This window comes from Globicephala melas, chromosome 20, assembly GCF_963455315.2.
Source record: "Globicephala melas chromosome 20, mGloMel1.2, whole genome shotgun sequence".
Lineage (NCBI taxonomy): Eukaryota > Metazoa > Chordata > Mammalia > Artiodactyla > Delphinidae > Globicephala > Globicephala melas.
In genome coordinates, this window is record NC_083333.1 from 12,092,671 (window position 1) to 12,117,195 (window position 24,525).

The 24,525-nt window shown below is 41.6% G+C and overlaps 1 long non-coding RNA gene across 3 annotated transcripts; it reads left to right on the plus strand.

Annotated features, from left to right (window-relative positions):
* Nucleotides 1-5,971: 5,971 nt before the first annotated feature.
* Nucleotides 5,972-21,241, plus strand: LOC132594230 (uncharacterized). 3 transcript variants are annotated; one of them, XR_009560437.1, is made up of 7 exons: nt 5,972-8,739; nt 13,354-13,406; nt 15,634-15,663; nt 15,767-15,795; nt 16,688-16,827; nt 17,969-18,163; nt 18,858-21,241. It is a non-coding gene; the product is annotated as an uncharacterized lncRNA (long non-coding RNA). The 3 variants fall into 3 exon arrangements; XR_009560435.1 differs by having other exon boundaries at nt 18,873-21,241; XR_009560436.1 differs by lacking the exon at nt 16,688-16,827 and having other exon boundaries at nt 18,873-21,241.
* Nucleotides 21,242-24,525: the final 3,284 nt, after the last annotated feature.

The following is a 24,525-nucleotide window of genomic DNA, read 5'->3' on the forward strand; positions in this document are numbered from 1 at the left end:
ATATTTAGATCTTATAGTCAACCCTCCATACCCACGGGTTCTGCATCTGTGCACTCAACCACCTGTGGATCAAAAATATTCGAGAAAAAAAAATTCCAGACAGTTTCAAAAAGCAAAACTTGAATTTACTGCACACCAGCAACTAATATTTACATAGCATTTACATTGCTTTTATAACTAGATACATAGTATTTACATTGTATGAGGTATTATAAGTAATCTAGAGATGATTTAAAGTGTACGGGAGGATGGGGACTTCCCTTGGTGGTCCAGTGGCTAAAACTCCGCGCTCCAGTGTTTGCTTTTCTATTTTCCATCTCAAGTGCCTAGAATTATTTGACCAAACTCTGTGATTGATGGCATACTACCGTCTTTGGGAGGAAACGGTTTCATACAATTTTTAAAAACTGGTAAAATGAACGCCCAGTCTTACCTCATTATCTTTCGGATTCCAACCTGCCACCCTCAGTCAACATGCCCCTACGTTTTTCTTGACGTGAAGGACGGTGTGGAGGATATTTCCCAGCTCTCCCGAACAAAATCAGAGAAGGGCACAGTTGCTGACTTAACTATTTTGTGAGCTAGTTACAGTAAGACAACTTTGATTTTTTAAAAAAGGTACCCACATTAAAAGTCTATTTCTTCACCGAAAAGCAGCAAGGAGTCTGGGGAACAGGAGAAAACCCAGTCAAGCAGCCCCCACTTTCTTCCTCCATAATCATCTTGGGAATGTTCTGAGAGGGGAAGAAACAAAAATGAAAGATTTGGGAAGCTCCATAAAAGCCCACATGCAGAGAAGGTGGGTACAGCCTTTAAGCCCCGGCCTCACTTGGTGCAGACAGGGTGTGCTGTGGAATCTCGTCTCCTGAGAACTCCTGCAGCTGCTGCGGGTAGGGCTGCGGGTGGTTCTAGTGGTGGAATATGGGAGGGTGAAGGCTAAGCTGCCGTAACAGACAACCCAGTGGCTTCTGTACAAGATTTACTTCCCTGCTGGTGGTCCAGAGCCGTCTCAGGTGCCTTCCATCCTGCTCTGCTGTCCCTAGATCACTGTCGTTATGTGTGCAGTTGAAGCAAGATCATTGCCATGTGGGACTCTCAGCTGGCAAGAAGGGGAAAGAGCCAAGTGCAATGTCTTAAGACCCATGCTTGGAAATGCCACACGTCAATTTTGCTCATATATCGTTGGTAAGGCCTTGGTCACATGGCCACATCTGACTGCAAGAAAGACTTGGAAAGGTAGCCTGGCTGGCTGCCATGTATACATAGATTACTCCGTTGCTGTGTAAGGACTAAGAAAGAAGGAGAGAATGGATTTTGGTGGACAACTTGCAGTCTGCTCTATAGAGAGTGGGACCTCATTTAGAGAAACTGAAAAGTAATTGCTGGGACAACCCAGGGTCATCAGTATTGACTGTGCAGATAATGGAAAAAACCACACTGGACATATGTAAAGTAGTCCAAGCTGCACAACTGGTCTAAATAGCCCCTACAAAACAGAATCAATGAAGGCAAAGGAGAGAACTTAAATTCTAACCATTATTCTTTGTGAGAAAAAAAATATACTATGGAAAAAAAGTCAGAGAACAAGAGATTTGGATTAAGAAAAAAAAAAGCACAAATAAGCAGAAGAGAATCTACTGGGAACCATTTATATTAATTAGAAGAAAAACAAGGAAATCTCCAAGCTTACAAAAGAGAGAAAAAATTTTAAGTTATGAGACAAAAGATTTAAAAAGCAAATAATAGATCCAGGAGACCAAATATCTAGAAGGAGAAAATATAGTAATGGAGAAGTAGTGATAGGTCATAGAAAGTTCTGGTTCCAAAAGTGTGGTCGACTAGATGATTCAAAGGGCTCTCCTTCTAAAATACAACTAGATCCCTTTATGACAAACACTTTTTAACGCATTTCTGGGTTTGCTGGAAAGTAAGGGAAATTGACCTTGTATTTCTAACGGTAAGGTACATCTAGATAACTGACTGACCTTGCTGCTAAAATACCTAAAAAAAAATACTAGATTAAAAAATGTTTTTTAATAGGGATATATTTGGCATACAACATCGTGTAAGTTTAAGGTGTACAACATGTTGGTTTGATACATGTATGATTGCCATTATAGTGTGACCCTCTATGGGGTCACATAATTATAACTTGTAGTGTTGGGATCAATTAAGCTCTAACCTTTTAGCAAGTTTAATGTTTATAATACAGTTTTGTTGTATATAATCACTGTACTGTGTATTAGTCTCCAAGACTTATTTATCTACTAGTTGCAAGTTTTATCTTAACATCTCTCCCATTCCTCCACCCCTGGCCCCCTTGGTAACCACCATTTTACTCTGCTTTTCCGATTTCCAATACCATACAGTATTTGTCTTTGTCTGACTTGTCTCACTTAGCATTTCCTCAACGTCCATCCAGGTTGTTGCAAATGGCAGAATTTCCTTTCTTCTCATGGCTGAATTCCATTTTGTGTGTGTGTGTGTGTGTGTGTGTGTGTGTGTGTGTGTGTACACCCCACATCTTTTCTCATTCATCTGTTGGTGGGCACTTAGGTTGTTCACATATCTTGGCTATTGTGGATAGTGCTGGAGTAAACATGGGAGTGCATGTATCTCATCAATAACCTATATATATATATTTAAATTTATTTTATTGAAGTATAGTTGATTTACAATGTTGTGTTAATTTTTGCTGTAGAGCAAAGTGATTCAGTTATATATACATTCTTTTTCATATTCTTTTCCATTAGGGTTTATCACAGGATACTGAATATAGTTCCCTGTGCTATGCAGTAGGACCTTGTTGTTTATCCATTCTATATGTAATAGTTTGCATCTGCTAATCCCAAACTCCCAATCCATCCCTTCCCCACCACCTGCCTTGGCTGCCACAAGTCTGTTCTCTGTGTGAATCTGTTTTGTAGATAAGTTCATTTGTGTCAAATTTTAGATTCCACATATAAGTGATATCACATGGTATTTGTCTTTCTCTTTCTGACTTCACTTAATATGATAATCTCGAGGTCCATCCATGTTGCTGCAACTGCGTTATACTGAATACTGCATTATTTCGTTCTTTTTTATGGCTGAGTAGTATTCCACAGTATATATGTACCACATCTTCTTTATTCATCTGTCGATGGACATTTAGCTTGTTTCCATGTCTTGACTGTTGTGAATAGTGCTGCTGTGCACATAGGGGTGCGTGATATTTTTGAATTATAGTTTTGTCTGGATATATACCCAGGAGTGGGATTGCTGGATCATATGGGAACACTATTTTTAGTTTTTTGAGGAACCTCCATACTATTTTCCATAGTGGCTGCACCAATTTACATTCTCACCAGCAGTGTACAGGGTTCCCATTTCTCCACACCCTCTCCAGCATTTGTTATTTGTAGACTTTTTAATCATGACCATTCTGACCGGTGTGAGGTGGTACCTCATTGTAATAATTAGCGATGTTGCGCATCTTTTCATGTGCCTGTTGGCCATTTGTATGTCTTTCTAAAGAAATGTCTATTCAGGTCTTCTGCTCATTTTTCAATTGGGTTTTTTTGTTGTTGTTATTGAGTTGTATGAGCTGTTGGTATATTTTGGAAATTAAGCCCTTGTCAGTCACATTATTTGCAAATATTTTCTCCCCATCCGTAAGTTGTCTTTTGGTTTTGTTTCTGATCTCCTTTGCTCTGCAAAAGCTTGTAAGTTTGATTAGGCCCCATTTGTTTATTTTTGTTTTTATTTCTATTGCCTTGAGAGACTGACCTAAGAAAACATTGGTACGATTTATGTCAGAGAATGTTTTGCCTATGTTCTCAGAGTTTTATGGTGTCATGTCTTATATTTACATCTTTAAGCCATTTTGAGTTTATTCTGTATATGGTGTGAAGGTGTGTTCTAACTTCATTGATTTACATGCAACTGTCCAACTTTCTCAGCACCACTGGCTGAAAAGACTGTTTTTTCTCCATTGCCTCCTTTGTCAAAGATTAATTGACCGAATGTGTGTGGGGATAAAATATATTTTTTAAAAATCTTAAATGCATTGATGAACTGGCAAGGAAGAAAGGAATAATCAATCTGAAATTGAAGGCAGGAACACAGAGTTTAAGTGGGGCACTTAAATTGCTTTTCAGTCCAAGTGTATTTGTAGAACTGGATCCAACAGTGTGGTGTGTGTGGGGGGGTGTGGGTGTGTAAATCAGGTTTATACGAGGAATATGAGGGTAGCTTAACAATAGAAAGTCTGTAGATGTAATTATTTACCACGTTAACAGCACTAACAGGTTAAAGGGAAAATCCATACAATCATGTCAGTTGCAGAAAAAGCATTTGACAAAACTCAGCAACCATTTAGGATTATAAAAACAAACACATTCAAAAACCTAGCAAACTATGATAGCAGGAAACTTCTTTAACCTGGTAAAGGATATCTACCAAAAACTCACAACAAACAGCATTGTTAATGGGGAATGTTGGAATCATTGAAGTCGGGAAAAAGACAAGGATGTTCTTTCTGTTCCTGCCTCTATTAATATTGTAGTGAGATTCTAGCTTGTGCAGTATAACATAAGAATTGGAAAAGATAGTACTAATATTCATAGATTATACAGTTGTCTTCATAGATAAATAAAAAGAACCCGAACACTATTAAAACAGAAGTAATGAATTTAGCAATATACAAAAATCAGTTACATTTTAATATATCAGCAACAACCAGAAAAAGTAATTTAAAAACCATAAGTTACCTAAGAACAAATCCAGAAAGTTATAAAATTTGATTTAAAGACATTAATGAAGAGATGCATAAATGGAGGGGTAGTCCATATTCATGGATGAGAAGATTCACTATCATATAGATGCGCTTTCTCTCCAAATTGAACTATAGATTTAAAGCATGTCCAACTAAAATCCAAAAGAGATTTTATGTCATGGAACTTGAAAAGAAACATGAATATTAAGCTTAAAAGATGCAGCCTTTGAAACAAATCTGCAAAACAATTGTCCATCAACAGTGGAAGATTCCTATAATGAAATGCCACAGGGCAGCACAAATGGGTGAACTAAACTATGGATGAATTTTACAAATGTAAGGTTGAGTGGGAAAAGCAGATTGCCAAAGAAAATACACAGCATACTATTTATGTAAAGTTTGAAAACAAGCACAGGGCAATCCAGTCCAGCGTGGGGTGTTGGAGCCCTAGCAGGGTAAGGAGGGGGCCCTCACAGGGAGAGGCCGGGCTCCCGATGGAGGTGAGGAGCGAGTCCATTTGGCAGGTGTCAGAGCATCTGTGTGAGGGGGGTGTGGCGGGAAATTGTTACACATAGGGGATTGATCAAATACATAAATGTATCACGCATAAAGGGAGCCAGGCTTCTTACTGTTGGAGAAAGGATTTGCAAACATGGAAAGGGAGAAAACTAGAATAAATTCTGTGGTGCAGGATTAGAATTGAATGCATCAGCGCAGATTTATAGCCTTCAATATATAGAGACAGATAGAGAAATACATACATTGGTAAAGTGGTGTATGTATGTACATTCACATAATCCCCCCAAACACCCATACATTAGATTCCTAGAACTGATCTAACAAATTACCACAAGCTGGGTGGCTTAAAATGACAGAAATTTATTCTCTCACGTTCTGGAGGCTAATCAGCAGAGCCGTGCTCCCGGACAAAAGCTCTAGGGAGGATCCTTCTTTGCCTCTTCCTAGATTCCACCTGTGGTCGGCAGCGATTCTTGACATTCCTTGGCTGTAGAGGCATCGCTTCAGTCTCTGCTTCCGTCATCACGTGGTGTTCTCTTTGCGTGAATGTCCCCCTGTGTCTTCACATAGCCTCCTTATAAGGGTGCCAATCGTTGGATTTACCATACCTTAATCCGGCATGATTCATTTTGACTTGATTACATCTGCAAAGACTCTATTTCCAAACAAGGTGACATTCAGAGGTAACCAGGGGTTAGGACTTTAACGTATCTTTTAGCGGGGTGGGGGGGGGGCGGCACAGTTCAACCCAAAATAACCTCATTAACCACGACCACACCTGGCACCCAGCTCTTGCCTTTTAAATACCATTTTCTACTAAAAAGGAACCAGGGCTCCTTGGAGAAATGGCTGATTCCAGGTCTTGATCAGGGAAAGTGCAAGGTAAGCCTGGAAAATCTTGTGAGAAAAAGTAAGGCTGTGCCCTAAGAATTATGGGGACATGGCAACAGAACACAGAAGCTGGCTTGAGGGTCTCACCTGGCTCTAGAGTTTGAGCATCGATAAATAATGGTAGTAAAGGATTATAATCCATTGAATAAAATAAGAAATCATGGGTCCACACAGATATAAGTAAACTAATAAATTAAGTTTGATGAGGTACAGGATATTTACACAGTTTCAAAGTACATCCTCAAAATACTTAATAATTACAATGGGGAAAAGGGTAAATTTACAGTGGAGAACTCTGGCTGAATCACCTTCATCAAGTGATTAAAATGAATATCACCAGTAATGGGTCAAATCTAAATCTTGTGCAGCCTGAGAGGATGCCAGGAGAATAGAGTATTTGTGAGATTCCCGCTGAAGATCACAGCCTGAATTTAACCACAAAGAAATGTCAGACAAACCCAAACCGAGGGATACCCTTCAAAAATCATCGACCTGTAATTTTCAAAATCATCAAGGTCATGAAAATTAAGAAAAGACAGAGGAAACATTCCGGACCAAAGCAGCTGCCACAGACGTGAAAGCCAAACGCTGCATGTGATTCTGAACTAGACCATTTCATCATCGAGAACTTCTTTATGACAACTGGTGAAACTTTAAAAAAAATCTGAAGATTAGGTGGCAGTGACGGATCAACGTTAGCTTCCTGATTTTGATATTTGACTTGTGGTTATGTAGGAGAATCTCCTTGTGTGCACGAAACAAGACTCCAGAGCATTTGGAGGTGGTGAGGCTTCCTGTTGGCAACTTGCTGTCACATGATTTGGGGGAAAGAAAGTTATTTGTATGTACTTGCAACTTTTCTGTAAAGTTTGAAATTTTTTTTTAAACAACAACTTTTTAAAATACCATTTTAATCAGCATGCCGCTGATTAAATCAGATTCCGCTACAAGCATCATATACTTAGCGAGAAATCTAACAAAACATAGTCAAAACTTCTATAAAGGAAAAACTAACAGAGGCAAAAATAAACCTTACGCTATTTAAGAATACTTACGGGCTTCCCTGGTGGCGCAATGGTTGAGAGTTCACCTGCTGATGCAGGGGACACGGGTTCGTGCCCCGGTCCGGGAAGATCCCAGATGCTGCGGAGCGGCTGGGCCCGTGAGCCATGGCCGAGGAGCCTGCGTGTCGGGAGCCTGTGCTCCACAACGGGAGAGGCCACAACAGTGAGAAGCCCGCGTACCGCAGAAAAAAAAAAACAACAACTTACATCATAAGGTAAGGCTAAAAAAAAAAAAATCAAAGAACAATGTACACCAGATTCAGGATAGTGGTAACCCCTGGGGTTGGGGAGAAGGTTATGTCACAGAGAGGACACACAGGGGCTTCAGGGTGTAAGTGATATTCCATTTTTTTTCCAAACAAAGGTGTTATTATGCATTATAATTCATACACACGTAGTACATATATTTTTCTTGTATATCAAATATTTCATAGTAAGGAAGAAAATACATGATGTTATTGCATTTATAATAGAAAAATAAACTGTGTATGTATATATAACCATATATGTAAAACTATGTGTGTGCATCCATATTTATAAAATGTATAGAAAAGGGACTAGAAAGACCCACTAACAAAAACAAAACGCCTTACAAATTTATGTTGAGCACATGTCAAATTTTTTAATTTATTTTTTAATTATTGTTCATACTCGTGGAGGTCTGTTTCTTGTTTTTTTCTTAATTAATCAATTTATTTATTTTTGGCTGTGTTGGGTCTTCGTTGCTGTGTGTGGACTTTCTCTAGTTGTGTCGAGCAGGGGCTCTTCGTTGCGGTGCGTGGGCTTCTCATTGCCCTGGCTTCTCTTGTTGCGGAGCACGGGATCTAGGCGTGGGGGCTTCAGTAGTTGTGGCTAAGTTGTGGATCCTTAACCACTGCGCCACCAGGGAAGTCCCACATGTCAAATTTTATTAAGTTGCTGACAAGAGAAAACAGGAAGGAAAAAAGTATGCCAGCTTGGTGGAAAGTTGCCGCTGTGGGATGATAGGAAATACACCAGTGGCTGGGGCTGGGGACCTTTTGCCATTCAAGTAAGAGAGGGTAGGCTTTGGAATGAAGAAAGATTAAGACAGTTGAAAAGCACCTGTAATGCTCTATAATTCCTGTTCTCTATAAATCTTCAAATGATCTCACTAGTAGCATCTTAATGTGTATGGTTCTTTTTATTTTGATACAAAGAAAACGTTACATTTAAAATATAAGTGTTTGGGGACTTCCCTGGTGGTCCAGCGGTTAAGATTCCACGCTCCCAATGCAGGGGGCCTGGGTTTGATCCCTGGTCAGGGAACTAGATCCCACATGCTGCAACTAAAAGATCCTGCAATTAAGACCCGGCACAGCCAAATAAATAAATAAAAATAATAAAATGTAAATGTTTGAAATATACCACAATTTTTATAATCCTTTTTGGCATTTCTTTTTTTGCTATATCAGGAGCTTCAAGAAAAAAAAAAAAAAAGGAATTGGCCCGGGCCTCCCTTGTCTTCTGAGCAGCTCTCACTGGATCTTGGTACCACTTCTTACTGTTTGAAAATTATTTTTTAGCATATACATGGATTTTTCTTTTAAAATTCTAATGTAACAGTCATATCTAACTGTCAAGGGCTGGTGAACAAAACGTCTCACTGTATCTGTGCTGAGATGATTTAGGGCTGGTTCTGGGCTCTAAAGCCAGGATTTTGAACCACATGGTTTGGCTTCAGCACTGGTGGTTGTAGTTGTGCCGCAGCAGAGCAGGAAGTGGTGCTGCAGATGTTGATAATCATTCATCACCCCTGCCTTTTCGGTTGACTGAGGAAGAACGACCACGACCACGAATTGAATGTCTGTGGGCAGCATGATATTAAGGCATCTTTAAGGCATCTTTTGCACTGGGGGGGCTTTGGTGAGGGTAAATATGGGACATGATTATTTATTAGAGTTCTCCAGAGAAAAAAGAAAGGGTGTGTGTGTGTGTGTGTGTGTGTGTGTGTGTGTGTGTAGTGAGATTGAGAGAGAAAGGCTTATTTTAAGGAATTGGCTCATGTGATTGCAGAGGCTTGGTTAGTCCAAAGTCTGCAGGGTAGGACCGCAGGCTGGAGACTCAGGGCAAAGCAGATGCTGGCAGAATTCCTTCTTGCTTGGAGGGATCAGCCTTTCTATTCAGGCCTTGAGCTGATTGGATGAGCCCACCCACATTATAGAGAGCAATCTGCTTTACCCAAAGTGCGCCGATTTAAATGTTAATTTCATCTTAAAAACACCTTCGCAGTGACATCTAGAATAATGTTTGACCAAATAGCTGGGTTCCATGGCCATAAAATTAGCCATCACATAGATTCTAGACCAAAAGATGCTTTTCATTCTCGATCAGCTGATCATAGAAAATCTCCCATAAGCCATATTGGGTGGCACAGCGGGTGGCAGCATGACAGATTCAGGTTCAGTCCTAGTTATAAGTCATCCTTGACTTTTTAATGTATATCTTTTATAGAGATTATTTATAATTTATACACTGATACCCCAAAACTGCCTTATTAGCCTGGATTTGGCTTTTGTGCATCAGCAAATGGGCCAACATATCAAGGTGTCTCATGGTGGTCATATAGTGGTGTTAATTTGTTTTTTTCTTGTCTTTTTTTTTTTGCCCGAGCCTCACAGCTTTTGGGATCTTAGTTCCCCAACCAGGGATTGAACCCGGGTCCTCGTCAGTGAAAGTGCAGAGTCCTAACCACTGGACCGCCAGGGAATTCCCTGGTGGTGTTAATTTGTATATAGGTACATTTGAATAATGTATCCAATTATTAAATTTATTTTTTAAAAGAGTAGAAAAAACCTGCCATTTTTATCAGGAAAACAGTCGAGACAAATATGGAAAATATTATGTGGGTCCAAAGGAGCAAATCTTTAGCTGTAATGGGCTTCCATTGGGCTTCAGCTTAAGACTGTGTGTTTATCGCTTATTCTCAGAATTCAGCTGCTTGTTTTTATGTCTCTTGCTCCCACTAGATTGTAATCAGCTTGAGAATAGGGCATGTGTTGCTTAGCTTTATAGTCCAGGATTTAAGCACATGACCTGGCAAAGAATATTTGCTCAATTGATGTTTGTTGACTGGAGTTTTTAAAACTTGATTTTCTCTTCTAAAGCTTGCTCATGGTAGCAGGTTTAGAAAACAAACACAATTATAAATAAGAAAATAGAAATCACCTGAAATTCTATCACCCAGAGAATCACATTTTCATCCACTTTTCAAAGCACATCCCAGAGACCTCTCTGGAGCTTCTGTTTCTTTATGGAAACTCCGTGTCCTCTGGGGTCCGGGAATCCAGTCCACTGCTCCTGTGTCCCCCAAAGCTGGGCACCCCACCCCACCATTTCTGCTCTGGGGTCTTCCTCCACCTTGGGGTCCACCCCAAGCACCCCAGCTTATCTGGGATTTCTGATTCTGTCCCTCAACCTCATGGTTCCGCCTCGGGTTGGGGGGAAGCGGGCAGTGCATTCAGCACACACTCACCCCCTCCATTTCTCCCCTCAGTCTTTTCCTGTCTCAGGAATGAAGAGTCCAGCTCCATCCCATTTAACCACCATCCTTCTCATTCCCCGCAGGGCCTACCTAAACTTTGGAAGTTTAAAAGCCAGGAAAATACTTTCTTTTTCTTGTGTTCAAGTAGTGCCACCCTTTTGCTGAGGCAGTGAAGGCAGAACACTTGGAAGAGTAAATGAGAAAAGGTTTAATAAGAAAAATGGGGGAAAGGTGGATTGTATCTCAAATTATTATTATTATTTCTATGCAATTATTTTGTACGTTTTTATTTAATTATTATCTAAATTATTTCTATGCAAGTAAAGGGATCCAAATTATACCACAGTGGCATAAAAATGATTTTGAGCTGAAGACATTTGAGAATCAACAGATGCAGAAAGAGGCTTTGTCTGAACCCTCCCTTATCTGACTAAAGCAGAAACTTCTGGGATTGAAACTACCATATATCCCCTCTCCAGGCAGTTTCATGGCCTTGAAGAAAACCCACTTCACTTACATAAACAAACATTATCACAAACAATCTTATCTCCCATAAAAGCCCATTTGTCTTTCCTAAAGAAACCCTTTTGTTCTTCCCATAGAAACTTTTCTCCCCACTTCCTCTCCCCTCTTAGGTTAGGTATATAAACTCCTATCTTTATTTACCGAGCCAAGTTACTTTCTTTGTGAGCTCCTGCCTGCATTTGTGAATAAACTTCGTCTTTTCTAATCCATCTTTCGTCAGTTTAATTTGCAGGCCCCCATCATAAAACTTAAGAGGGTGGAGGAAAAGTTTTTTCTCCCCTACACAAGCAATAATTTTAGCATCTTCTTAAAGTTTTAGGTAGAACTTAGGGACTCCAACTCCTACAGAGGAGTTGTAGTCTTAGCCAACCTACTGCAGTAGAGCAGCTTCTATCAAACCTCCCAATGATTTTCACAGCATAATCTGTTTGCTTGAAGCCGAGGAACAAGTCACAAAGGAGACCTGAGGTTTCTGGGAGTGCTGAGGTCAGCTCCCCCCAGGTCTCAATTCTAACTCTAGAAAAAGAGAACACTAGTGAGAAACGTTTGCACACATACTCTGTATTTCTAGGGCCAATAACAATGCAATATTTTGTCTGCTTTTCCTGTTTTTTCCTTTGCTTATTCACTTTTGTTTTCTACATAGTTGGTCTCACACTTGTGCAAACTTTTGCATCTTCCTAACATATTATTTATTAGTTAAATATTAGTTTATATTGTGAATATGAACATTTTTAAGGCCATAAGCATTCTCAAACATCTTAAAATCTGATGGCTACAGAAGATTACATCACATGGATGTGTATTGATACCATAATTATCTGTAATCAATCCCCTAGGTTTGGACAGTAAGGTTTTCTCTAAAGGTTCTGATATATTATTGTTGTATTGAACATCTCCGTACAGAAATCTTTGTGCTAGGATCCCAGATTATTTCTTTAGAGTGATTTCCTAGAGGTAGAATTAAAGTAGGCTAAAGGTCATGCAGGGTTTTTACTTTTCTTTTTATCGAGGTGTAACTTACATAAAGTGCATACATCACAAGCTTGATGGAATCACACATATGTGAACACCCAAGGAGCCTCTGTGCAGACCACAACAGAACATTTCCATTTCCATCACCCAGAAAGCCCCCTTGGGCCCCCTCCCAATCAATGCTCACCTGCTCCCCAGCGATAGCCACTATTCCTGTCACCAATGAGTATTTTTGCCTGTTCTTGGACTTCATATGAGCAGAATCATCAATACGTACTCTCTGTGTCTGACTTCTTTGTCTCAACATGTCTCATCATGTCTATGAGATTCAACCATATTGTACATATCAGTAATTATTTATTTTTTTATTTTTTGCAGTATAGTATTTTGTTGTTTGAATATACCAAATTTATCTGTTCTCCTTTGGTAGACATTTAGGTTGTTTCCAGTTTGGGGATATTATAAATAAAGCTGTGGTGAACATTCTGGTACTTTTTTGGTGGACAAGTACACTTATTTCTGTTGGGTACATAACTAGGAATGGAACTGCTGGTGCATCTGTTTAGTAGACAGTTGTCAAATGGTTTTCCAAAGTGGTTGAACCAGTTTATACACCTACTAGTCATGTATGAGAGTCCCAGTTACTCTCTATCCTTACCAACATTTGATATTGTCAATCTTTTTCATTTTAGCCATTCTAGTGGATGTGTACTGCTGTCTCACCGTGGTTTTAATTTGAAAATGCACGTTTTCATTATTAAAGTAATACATTTGTATATATAGAAAATTTCAAAAGTACAAGAAAGAAATAACTAAAAATCATTTCTATCTTACCATCCTCTTCTCCCCCCACACCCTGCCCCCGACAACTTTATTGGATTTGGGGTGTGTACATGCAATTTTAAGGTTGTACTGATTTACATTCCCACCAGCAATGCATGAAAATTACCCCCTTTTTTTCTGAACTGGGATTATTTTTAAATTGTCAACTTGTTATTTTGGTGTCTCATTGTGGTTTTATTTAGCATTGCTTTTTTTCCTAGTGAGGTTGGAGTTTAAAAAAATTATTGCTATTAATTTTATCTTTTATGTAAATTGTTTCATTTCCTTTGATGAAACAGATTTTTGATCATCACATCTAACAAGAATAACATCAAAAAAGAAGTTGATAACGGTAATCTCATGAATTAACAGATATGCAAAAATTCTAGATAAAATTTTAGCAGTCAGAATATAATATAACTTTAAAAGGAACATATACTTTAACCATTTCTGGGTTTTTTCCCACTGAAACTCAAGCCAGCATAACCAATAATATTATTGGAAAATTTGTAAAAATTCATATAATTATTTCCATAAATGTCAAAAGGGAATTCTTTATTGGAACTCTTCCTAAAAGCAATAAAGCGTTGCCTCTTTAACATGACAAAAAGGCTCTATTGAAAACCAAAACTCAAAATTACACTTAATGGAGAAACATGAATTATTCCTCTTTGAAACAGGAACACGACAAGGATACATTATCAGCACTATTTAACTTAGCTGTAAAAATTCTGACAAAGCTATTTGAGAAGAGAAAGAAAGATATACATAAGGAAAGGGAAGAAAATAAAACTATCATGTTTCATAAATGAGATGAAAATCTCAAAATCTCTAGTAATCTCAAAATTACTAGAGATAGCAAATGAAAGCATAAAAAAAACAAGATATAACACAAGTTAATTTAGGAGAATTTTCATCTTTACAATAGTACATCTCTCAGATTTGTCATTGCTTTCCATTTATCCATCTCTTTGTTTATTCTTTAGTAAAACTTTATAATTTTATTCCTATAGGTCCAGCATATTTCTTACTAAAATTTTCACAGACAGTTAAAAGTTTTTATTGCTATTTTGAATGAATCTTTTTTCTGTCATTGCATTTACTTTCTTATTCTTAAATATTTTAAGTAAGGTATTTATCATATGTGCTGATGACAACATTTGAACTTATTTGGAATTGTCTTTCACTTCTATTTTTCTGTCACTTACAAGCATCAGTTATTCCCAATCACCAATGATACAGGTGTGTCACATGAATCTAGTGATAAAGTCTCCTTTAAGAAGGTATAAAAGGGACTTCCCTGGGGTCCCATGGCTAAGACTCCGTGCTCCCAATGCAGGGGCCCCAGGTTTGATCCCTGGTCAGGGAACTACATCCCACAGTGCAGAAAAAAAAAAAAAAAAAAAAAGGTGTAGAAGTTTACTTTCCTGGCTTTCGTGTTAAGCTGCTCCCATTTTTCTATTGTTCTTTTCCTCTCCTCATTTTCTTCTGTGATATCTTGAACGAGGTAAATGCCTGGGAAGCATATTAAGGAATTTTGATTTGGTTACAGAATTTTTACTCACCATGACCTCCGATTTTAGGCAGCCGACAGGCAACTAATCTAAGGGTAGCACCTTGTTCTGGTCATATATTGCTATGTCATAAACCATCCCGAAACTTAGTGGCTTAAAACAAAAATGTACTACTGTTGTTCACCGTGCTGTGAGTTGACCAACTTACCTGAGCGGTTCTTGCCTGGGATTTGCAGTCAGGCAGTGGCAAATCTAGAGCCTCAACTAGTCTGGACCCCCAAGATGGAGCACTTACATGGCTGGTAATTGATGCTGACTGTTGGCTGGGAGCTCGGCAGGACTTGGACTTCTCCTGGTGGCTGGGACCTGAGACATGCCAAGAGGGAGCAGGTCCAAGAGGCCTATACAGAAGCCGTAAGGTGTCTCATGACCTGGTCTTAGAAGTCCCAGAGCATCGCTTCTGCCACACTGAATTGGTCAAGCAAGTTGGAAAGACCAGCCCTGGTTAGAGGGGAAGAGAGCTGGCTCCACCCCTTGGCGTGAAGTGCAGTTTGCAGGTGTAGGAGGGGAACGAACTGAGGGCTCCCCTATTCTGAGGTTATCTACTGCACTGGTACATGTTGTGAAAACATTTGAGACACAGTAGGCTGGTGAGGAGTAGTTTTTTATTTCCACTTTAGAGTGTTGTCTAGTTCAGCGCTTCTCAAACTTGAGTGTGAATACGGACTGTCCACAGATCTTGTTCAAATGCGGATTCTGATTCAGAGGGTCTGCGAGGGGCCTGAGATTCTCCATTTCTAACATGTGCCCAGGTGGTGCCCTCTCTGCTGGTCTGCAGACCACACGTTGAGTAAAGAGCAGCTACTTGAGCAGCAGCAAGACCATTTACAGCGGACTGTTATGTGTGATTCCCTGTAGTCTAGGGAGCTTTTGGTCCCTGATAGATTGGTGCCCGGCAAAGCCCATTTTCAAATCGATTCCTCCAAGTTCCCAGAAAAACAATTGATTTGTGTGTATTTATCTTGGTTCTGACCTCCTTTTTAATATTTTCTTGTCTCCAACCAGCTTTTCAAATGATTCTCTTGGATTTTCTAGGTAGGGAGTTTTATCGTTGCTTCTTGCATTCAGTATTATAACTTTTATCTACTTTTCCGGCCTTTTTTTAAAAACATATTTATTTATTTATTTGGCTGCTTAGGGTCTTCGTTGCGGATGTGGAACCAGCAGGTACGGAGGACCAACTTTACCACGTTTTGTTTATCTACTCATCAGCAATGGGCACTTGGGTTGTTTCCACTTTTTGGCTATTATGAATAATACTGCTATGAATATTCGTGTATAAGTTTTTGTGTGGACATATGTTTTCATTTCTCTTGGGTATATACCTAGGATCGAAATTGCTGGGTCATACGGTAACTCAGTGTTTAACCTTTTGAGGAATTGTCAGACTGTCCCCGAAACAGCTGCACCGTTTTACATTCCCACCAGTAGTACATGAGATTTCCAATTTCTAAGCAGCCATCCCAACATTTGTTATTTGCCTTTTTGATTATAGCCATTCTAGTGGGTGTAGAGCGATATCTCACTGTGATATTTTGTGGGGAGGGTGCAGCGCGGCTTGTGGGACCTTAGTTCCCTGACCAGGGATCCAACCTGGGCCCTCGGCAATCCTAACCACTGGACCTCCAGGGAATTCCCCTCATTGTGATTTTTGACTTTTCATCTCCCTGATGGCCAATAATGTTGAACATCTTTTTATGCACTTATTGGCCTTTTGTGTATCTTCTTTAGAGAAATATCTACTCAGATCCTTTACCCATTTAGAAAAAAATTTTGTTTTTGGTTGTCCTGGGTCTTAGTTGTGGCATGTGAACTCTTAGTTGCGGCATGCATGTGGGCTCTAGTTCCCTGACCAGGGATCAAACCCCGGCCCCCTGCATTGGGAGTGAGGAGTCTTAACCACTGCGTCACCAGGGAAGTCCCGGGTTATTTGTCTTTGTATTATTGAGTCATATCACGAAAATTTTAAGAAGAACAAATTGCTAATTTCCGGAACCACCTAGAAGCTGACTTCTTACTCATTTCCAAACCTGCTTTTGAACCAGACTTTCTTCCTCAGAATTGCATTTTAGTATTCATGTGAAGAAAACGCAAGCAAGTTTAAAAACAGAAATTTCCTCTGCTCTCAGCTGGCGAAGACGGGGGACGGCAAAGACAGGCAACGTCCCAAGGATCATTTGAAGAAATGGTACTTAAAAGGTGTCAGTTGGTTCTTGACTTTTAAAACAAAAACTGTGGAAGTCTTATAGCCTCAGCTCAGAGAGCCCCAGGCAGAGACAGGAACTAGATGAATGGCAGGGAGAGTTGATCTTTGACTCAATTAGGCTAAATCAATCTTGTCATTGAGTTCCCAGGGAAATTCAATTACAGGTCAAGTGTAGGAAGCCCAGTAATTGTGGCTTAAGCAGCAGAAATGACAGGTGATCAATAGCAGCCTGGGGATGAGTTTGACTTCAAAGCCCCTGAATCTCTAGTGGGAAGAAAAGGCAGGAGAGCTGGAGAGAGGAAGAGGTTCCCAGAGATGAAGAACCAACCACTGAGAGGTTTGCCCCGAGATGCTGGACGTTGCACTGCCATGCATTGCTGCCCACCCAGGTACTTACCTGACTGCAGAGACTCTCCAGGCAGAGGGGCTCATGGGTGGGACCATCAGGCCAGGTTAGGAGCCTCCAGCACCAGTGTCTGCAGCTGAGTGCAGCTGCATGTGGCCAGAAACTGTCCTCCCCGGGTTCGACATTAGAGGCTGGGGCCTGCAAGAAGTGGGCTCTTTGGGGAGAGCAAAAGTCAGAATGTGGGGCAAGCAACAACTCCCAGGGAAAAGAGCATCTCTCTAGAAATCCCCTTTCCCTGCTGAGAGAGGTATGAAAGATTCATAGAAGCAACTGCTCTCTCTAGTGGTGACACAGATATTGCAAGAGGGGCTTTGTGACTGAGTCAAAATCCAGAAGCTATAAATATTGATAAATTCCACCACCTTACACACGCACACACACGCACACTTTGCGTGGCAAAAAAAAAATCAGAAATATACTGCACTATAGTTTTGCAAGATATTACCATTAGGGGAAGCTTGGTAAAGGGTAGTCAAGATGGCTCTGTATTATTTTTTACTACTGCATGTGAATCTATACTTACCTCAAAATAAAAAGTATAATTAAAAAATTACAGGGACTTCCCTGGTGGTCCAGTGGGTAAGACTCTGCGGTCCCAATGCCTGGGTCTGATCCCTGGTCGGGGAACTAGATCCCGCATGCATGCTGCAACCAAGAGTCTGCATGCCGCAACTAAGACCCGGTGCAGCCTAAATAAATTTTTTAAAAAATTTATTTTACAATTACAGATGGGACTTCCCTGGTGGTGCAGTAGTTAAGAATCCACCTGCCAATGCAGGGGACATGGGTTCGAACCCTGGTCCGGGAAGATCCCACATGCCACGGAACAACTAAGCCCGTGTGCCACAACTACTGAGCCTGTGCTCTAGAGCCCACGAGCCACAACTACTGAACCCACGTGCTGCAACTACTGAAACCTGTTGGTGAGTCATAACGGGGGCTACAGTTAGATTGGGAGAGGATATGGCAATGTAACAGTTGATGGAATTAAGGTGAAAATTTGGATAAAAATTGTAAGGTTTGAACAGACTTTATGTGAAGTGGTTTTGTCCCCTTTACCTGAATGTATTTGGGGGATGGATATTGCGTCTTCCCTTATCTAGCATTGTAAAAGCGAAGGCACGAAATTCTGCCCTTCTGCCAATATGACTGGCCGTGCTAAAGGAGAACCAATAAATTTGCCTGAGTCCGCACAGGTTGTTAATTTGAAACAGTGTGGAATACCTGGTGGACAGAAGGAGATTACCGCTTTAATTAATGCCCCATTAGAAGCTACAATCCTGGTATGGACAGTTGTCTGTACAACAGCCTTGTGTACAGTGCAGACTTGGGCTATAGCAAAATACCACCCAACAATGACCACTGGGATTTGGGAGCAGAAAATTTCCATTTGAGAGACAATTACTAGCTTGCTATTGGACATTAATTGAAACTGTGCCTATGACTAAAGGATATAAAATAATCTCAAACCTGAAATACCCACAATGTCTTGGGTAATGTTAAAGAAACACTCCAGGGGGGAGGGCAGAGCCCAGAAGAGTTTCATAACAAAATGGAAATGGTTTATACGGGAACATGCTACCAGGGGGGTGCAAGGAGATACTCACCAGCTGGCAGTCTCTTTCCCCCCAGGGCCAACTACGGAAGTACCCCAAGAGCTGCTGGATCCTATAGCCACTTGGGCCATGTGGGCAGCCCCTTGCGCAGCTCTCTATTGGCCAGCAAAGAGCTTCCAAGATGACAAGTGGCAGTTTCAAGATGAACAGATATCATCCTGCTTGGAAGACCACCACGCTGACTGAAGAAAGTAAAATCAATCCAGATCAGTAGGCTGAACTTGTGATGTTTGACCCTGTGTTTGAGTTTTTACCAACTCACGAGTGGTGTTTAACGGCCTGGCCATTGGGTCATGCAGAAGGGCAATTGTCTGCTCATCACAACATCTGTCCGAGGAGTCTCTCTCCTCTTGTCTGCAGCTGATCCTGCAAGCTATGCTCTGTACCCCTCGTGCCCCACCTCCGCATGACCTCATTCCATCTCCCTGTGGCTTCACCATGCTTTCTGAGGGCTGCCCAGCACCCACTCACCCAGCTGCTAGTAGCAGAGCCTGACTTTGTCTGTAGACCCCTCTGCCCTCACCCTCCGTCCATGTCATCTGGGTTAGGCTGACTCCACCCTCAGCCCCAAGTGACCCAGGCCTCGCCAGTCCACCACATTGCCAGGTGAGATGGGCTCAGGAGTGGACACTCAACCAAAGTCAGGCCCATCTGAATCAAGAGACTCAGTTCTCAGACTTTTGTTGAAGGCATTAGGTAAGTGAGGTCATTGTTTGTTGGAATTAACCCTGGGAGAATGGGAGGCCAGAATTGCTGCAGCCACGTTGCCACTAGGAGAGGAGGGCCTTTTGGACAATAAAGCCAATCACAGAGGCCAGAGAGCAAAGCCTGAGGCCTGGGGCTGTTTACGCCTGAATCCAGCTATACCTGAAGTAAGCCCTATCCCTCAAGTTTTCAGTTACAAGAAGCCATTAAAGCTTTCTGGCTTAGTCTGTTTGGCCTCCGAGCCCTCACAGAATCCATCAGGAGAATCATATTTTAAAGTGACACATGAGGGACTTCCCTGGTGGTCCAGTGGTAAAGAATCCACCTTACAACGTAGGGGATGCGGGTTCGATCCCTGGTAAGGAACTAAGATCCCACATGCCTCGGTGCAACTGAGCTGTGTGCCACAACTACTGAGCTCTCACACCTCAGCTAGAGCCCAAGCGCCACAAACTACAGAGCCCACGCTCCTTGCAGCCCGTGCGCCACTAGAGAAGAGAAACTTCTCAACTGGAGAAGAGGAAAAAACCTGCACGCCACAACTAGAGAGAAGCTCGCGCACCACAGTGAAAGATCCCGCATGCCTCAACGAAGATCCCGCCTACTGAGACCCGACGCAGCCAAAAATAATAAATAAATCTTTTAAAAAATAAAGTGACACATGAAAGACACAAAGAAACATTTCTCTTTTAAAAAAAAATCTTCAGCGATAGCCTGCAGCTCCCCCTAGTGGATAACATTGTTTTTCAGCGTCTGGATAATATGCCACCAGGTTTCCCAAAAGTCTGTATATATCTAAGTTAATTTAGAACATCTTTCCTAGTTCAAAAAATATATAATTGCTGCTATTGATAATCCTGATCACAGCACTTTCCCATAATACTTTGTAGTTCAGAACTAGAATCCTGATCGAAACATGTCCCAAAATCGTACAGTGAATTTAGAATGTGCTAGACCATTAGGAATCGTATTTTATAACTATTGAAAAAAGAGAAAAATAAGAAGACAGGATAAAAGTAGCAGAAAACTATAATGCGGTAGAATTTTAATATCCATACAAGGATAACTTCATCGGCTTCTGCTTTCAAGGACTGTCTCACACCCCACCTCTCTTTTCGCTCCATATCCCATGGAAATGATCAAAGAGAGAAACATTACAAGAAAAAATTTAAAAAATCTGTTCCAGCAAACAAAAAACTGGAGAGAATGCCATCAACCGAACTGAAGATTTGAGGGGTTTGAGGTCCACCGCTAAGGCGCCCAGTGGCTGGTCCAGTCCCTGCAGGGAAATGTGCCCTTTGCCTCTTCTCCACTCACACAGCATCCAGCCGACAGCCCTCCGCTGTGCTAAGATGGTCCTGCGGAGGGGAGAGGGTCCCACGGGGGAAGCACAAGATGATTTGTGCAAATACCCGGGGAGCCTCTATCCCTGCCCACTTCCACCCAAGCGTTAAGTGTGAACAGCCAACAGAGAACCACCGCATGAGTAAGAACCATCAGCATCCTGATAAAGACGGGACAGTCTGGAAAATAACGGGCCCCAGGAGAACAGAGGAAATACAAAAGTACTTAAAATATTCAAATTAATGTCCTCAAAATTATGTATGACAGAATATCGCATTCATAAAAAAAAAAACCTGGTACACGAAATGTGGTATAAACATACAGTGGGATATTATTCAGCCATAAGAAGGAATGAAATTTCTTTTTTTTTTTTTTTTTTTTTTTTGCAGTACGCGGGCCTCTCACTGTTGTGGCCTCTCCCGTTGTGGAGCACAGGCTCCGGACGCGCAGGCTCAGCGGCCATGGCTCACGGGCCCAGCCGCTCCGCGGCATGTGGGATTTTCCCGGACCGGGGCATGAACCCGCGTTCCCTGTATCGGCAGGCGGACTCTCAACCACTGCGCCACCAGGGAAGCCCTGAAATTTCAATATATGGTATAACATGGGTGGGCCCTGAAAACAGTATGCTATCCGAAATAAGCCAGATACAGAAGGACAGATATTGTACGATTCTACCCATATGAGGTACTAGAATAGGCAAATATACAGAGACAGAAAGTAGAATGGAGGTTACCAAGGGATAGAGGAAGGGGAGAGGGGAACTTAGTGTTTAATGTGTACAGAATTTTTGTTGGCGATCATGAAAAAATTTTGAGTATAGATAGTGGTGACGGGTATACAAAATTGTGAATGTACTTAATGTCACTGAACTATACATTTAAAAAATGGTTAGGGACTTCCCTGGTGGCGCAGTGGTCAAGAATCTGCCTGCCAATGCAGGGCACACGGGTTCAAGTCCTGGTCCAGGAAGATCCCACATGCCGCGGAGCAACTAGTCCCGCGAGCCACAACTACCGAGCCCACGTGCTGCAACTACTGAAGCCCACGGACTCTAGGGCCTATGTGCTGCAACTACTGAAGCCTGCGCGCCTAGAGCCGATGCTCCGCAACACAAGAGGCCACTGCAATGAGAAACCCGTGCACCACAACCAAGGGTAGCCCCGACTCGCCACAACTAGAGAAAGCCCACCCGCAGCAAAGAAGACCCAACACAGCCCCAAATAAATAAATAAATAATTTTTTTAAATGGTTAAAATAGTAAATTTTAGGTTATGTATATTTCACTACGATAAAAAATACCCTCCCCAAACCAACCTGTTATAGAAAAAGGAGCAATCAGGGACTACCCTGGTGGTCCAGTGGTCAGGACTCTGCGCTTCCACTGTAGGGGGCACGGGCTCCATCCCTGGTCAGAAACTAGGATTCCGCATGCCACATGACATGGCCAGAAAAAAAAAAGATACATCTTAAAAAAAAAAAGAAAAATGATCAATCAGAGAAAAAGTGTTCTTAGAAATTTAGAATATAATGGCAAAAATAAAAAACTCAGTAGAAGCAGAAAATAATGGAATGGCCACTGCTTTAAAAATTTTGTCATTTAGAAGGCAGGCTAAGGAACTCTCAGAATATTTTTGAGAACTCTGGCTTTATAATTATTTCCATCCTTAGTAAGTCCTATTTCCAAAGAAGTCTGTGGTGCAAATGTAAAAACTCAGGCCTGTCAATGCAAAAGCAGTGTTCACTCCACAGTGCAATGAAAACAGCCCTTGCACCTCACCTCAAGACTGAGTCGCAAGGTTTAGTGTCCCAAGGAGGAGAAAGGGAAGGCATAGGGGCAAACCCGGCTAAGAGAGAGCGCTTAATTTTTCCTCTTAAGGAAGCAAAGCCCAACTCTTCAGGCCCTGGAGGATATGAAAGGGGAAGAGAAAAAAGAAAAGTCAGGCCCACATGTTCTTGTTTTCCCTTTTTGGTTTGGAATTGGGGAGTGCTGGCATGGTGGAACCATCCAGGTGGGTATGGGGGCAGCTTATGGAACAGACTGGGAGATATTTCAAACCAGAAGAAGACCCTTAGGTAGCTGCACCCAACAGGGATTTGCGTAAGAGTGCAGAAGACACAGAGGAAGGAGGGAAGAGAGAAGAGCCTCGAGATGCAGTGTGACACAAGGGATCCAGGGCTCCCAGCTCGGCGCAGTGAGGGGATGCCAATCTGCTGAGAGGCCACCGCGCCAGCTGAGGGCTTGGGTGGAAGAGAGGAGTCATTGGTGGCCACGGGCATGGAGGGTCAGAAGCAGTGGATGCCATGACATGCCCGAGGCCAGGTGGGACCTGTTGCCCCAAGCATACACCAGCCCGGAGGCCAGCCCAGCCCAGCTTGGGTCAGAAACCAGCTGAGAACGGCACAAGGATAGCCCCCCCCTCCCACCATGCCTGGATGCCACCTGATGAGATGAGAAGGGGAAGGACAGCCCTGTTGAGAAGATGAACTTGGAAATGACTGTGTACCTACTTCAAAGACAGCATCTAATCTGGAGGAGACAGAGATTCCATTAACTATCAGGTTAATGTCTTTTCTCCTGCTGCCGGCAGGGGAAAGGAAGGAAGAGCAGTCACAGACATGAAGTGTTTCCATCATGTGCACATCTGAGTGTGTGTGTAAATTTACAACCCTGCTACGTAAACATGAATCAGAGTTGAGAACACAGTAAATGATAAAACACGATAAACAAGAAACAATGGTGAGAAAGGAAACCAGCAAAACATGTGGTTAAGTCTTAAGTACTGTTCCAAATTTTTGAGAAACTTAATGCAACTGATTAGAAAGAATCATAAAAACAGAAAAGACATTAAAAAAATAAAAGACAGTATTTTTAAAAATCTGAAACTAAAATTCTAGAATCTAGATTCTTTTCAACTTTCTGACTGAGTGGGGCGGATGATGGTGAGTAGAGAGGAAGAAGAAAAGCTTCCAAAGCAAGCCAAATGGAAAAGCAAAATAAAATATCACCGGGACTTCCCTGGTGGCACAGTGGTTAAGAATCCGCCTGCCAATGCAGGGGACATGGATTCGAGCCCTGGTCCGGGAAGATCCCACATGCCATGAGCAACTAAGCCCATGTGCCACAACTACTGAGCCTGCGCTCTAGAGCCCACGAGCCACAACTACTGAGCCCGTGTGCCACAAGTACTGAAGCCTGCGCACCTACAGCCCGTGCTCCACAACAAGAGAAGCCACCACAATGAGAAGCCCACACACCGCAACGAAGAGTAGCCCCTACTCACCACAACTAGAGAAAGCCCTCACGCAGCAAAGACCCAACGCACCAAAAATAAATAAATAAATTTAAAAAATAAATAAAATAAATAAAATAAAATAAAATATCACCTCACGCCTGTTAGAATGGAGCTTACTTTGAAAAGACAAGAAACAACAAGTGTTGGTAAGGCTGTGGAGAAAAGGGAACGCTTGTGCGCTAGTGACGGGAATGTAAATTGGTGCAGTCACTGTGGAAAACATTAAGGAGGTTCCTCAAAAAATGAAAAATAGAACTACAAAAAATCCAGTAATCCACTTACAGGTATCTAGCTGAAAGAAACGAAATCACTATCCAAAGTGATGCC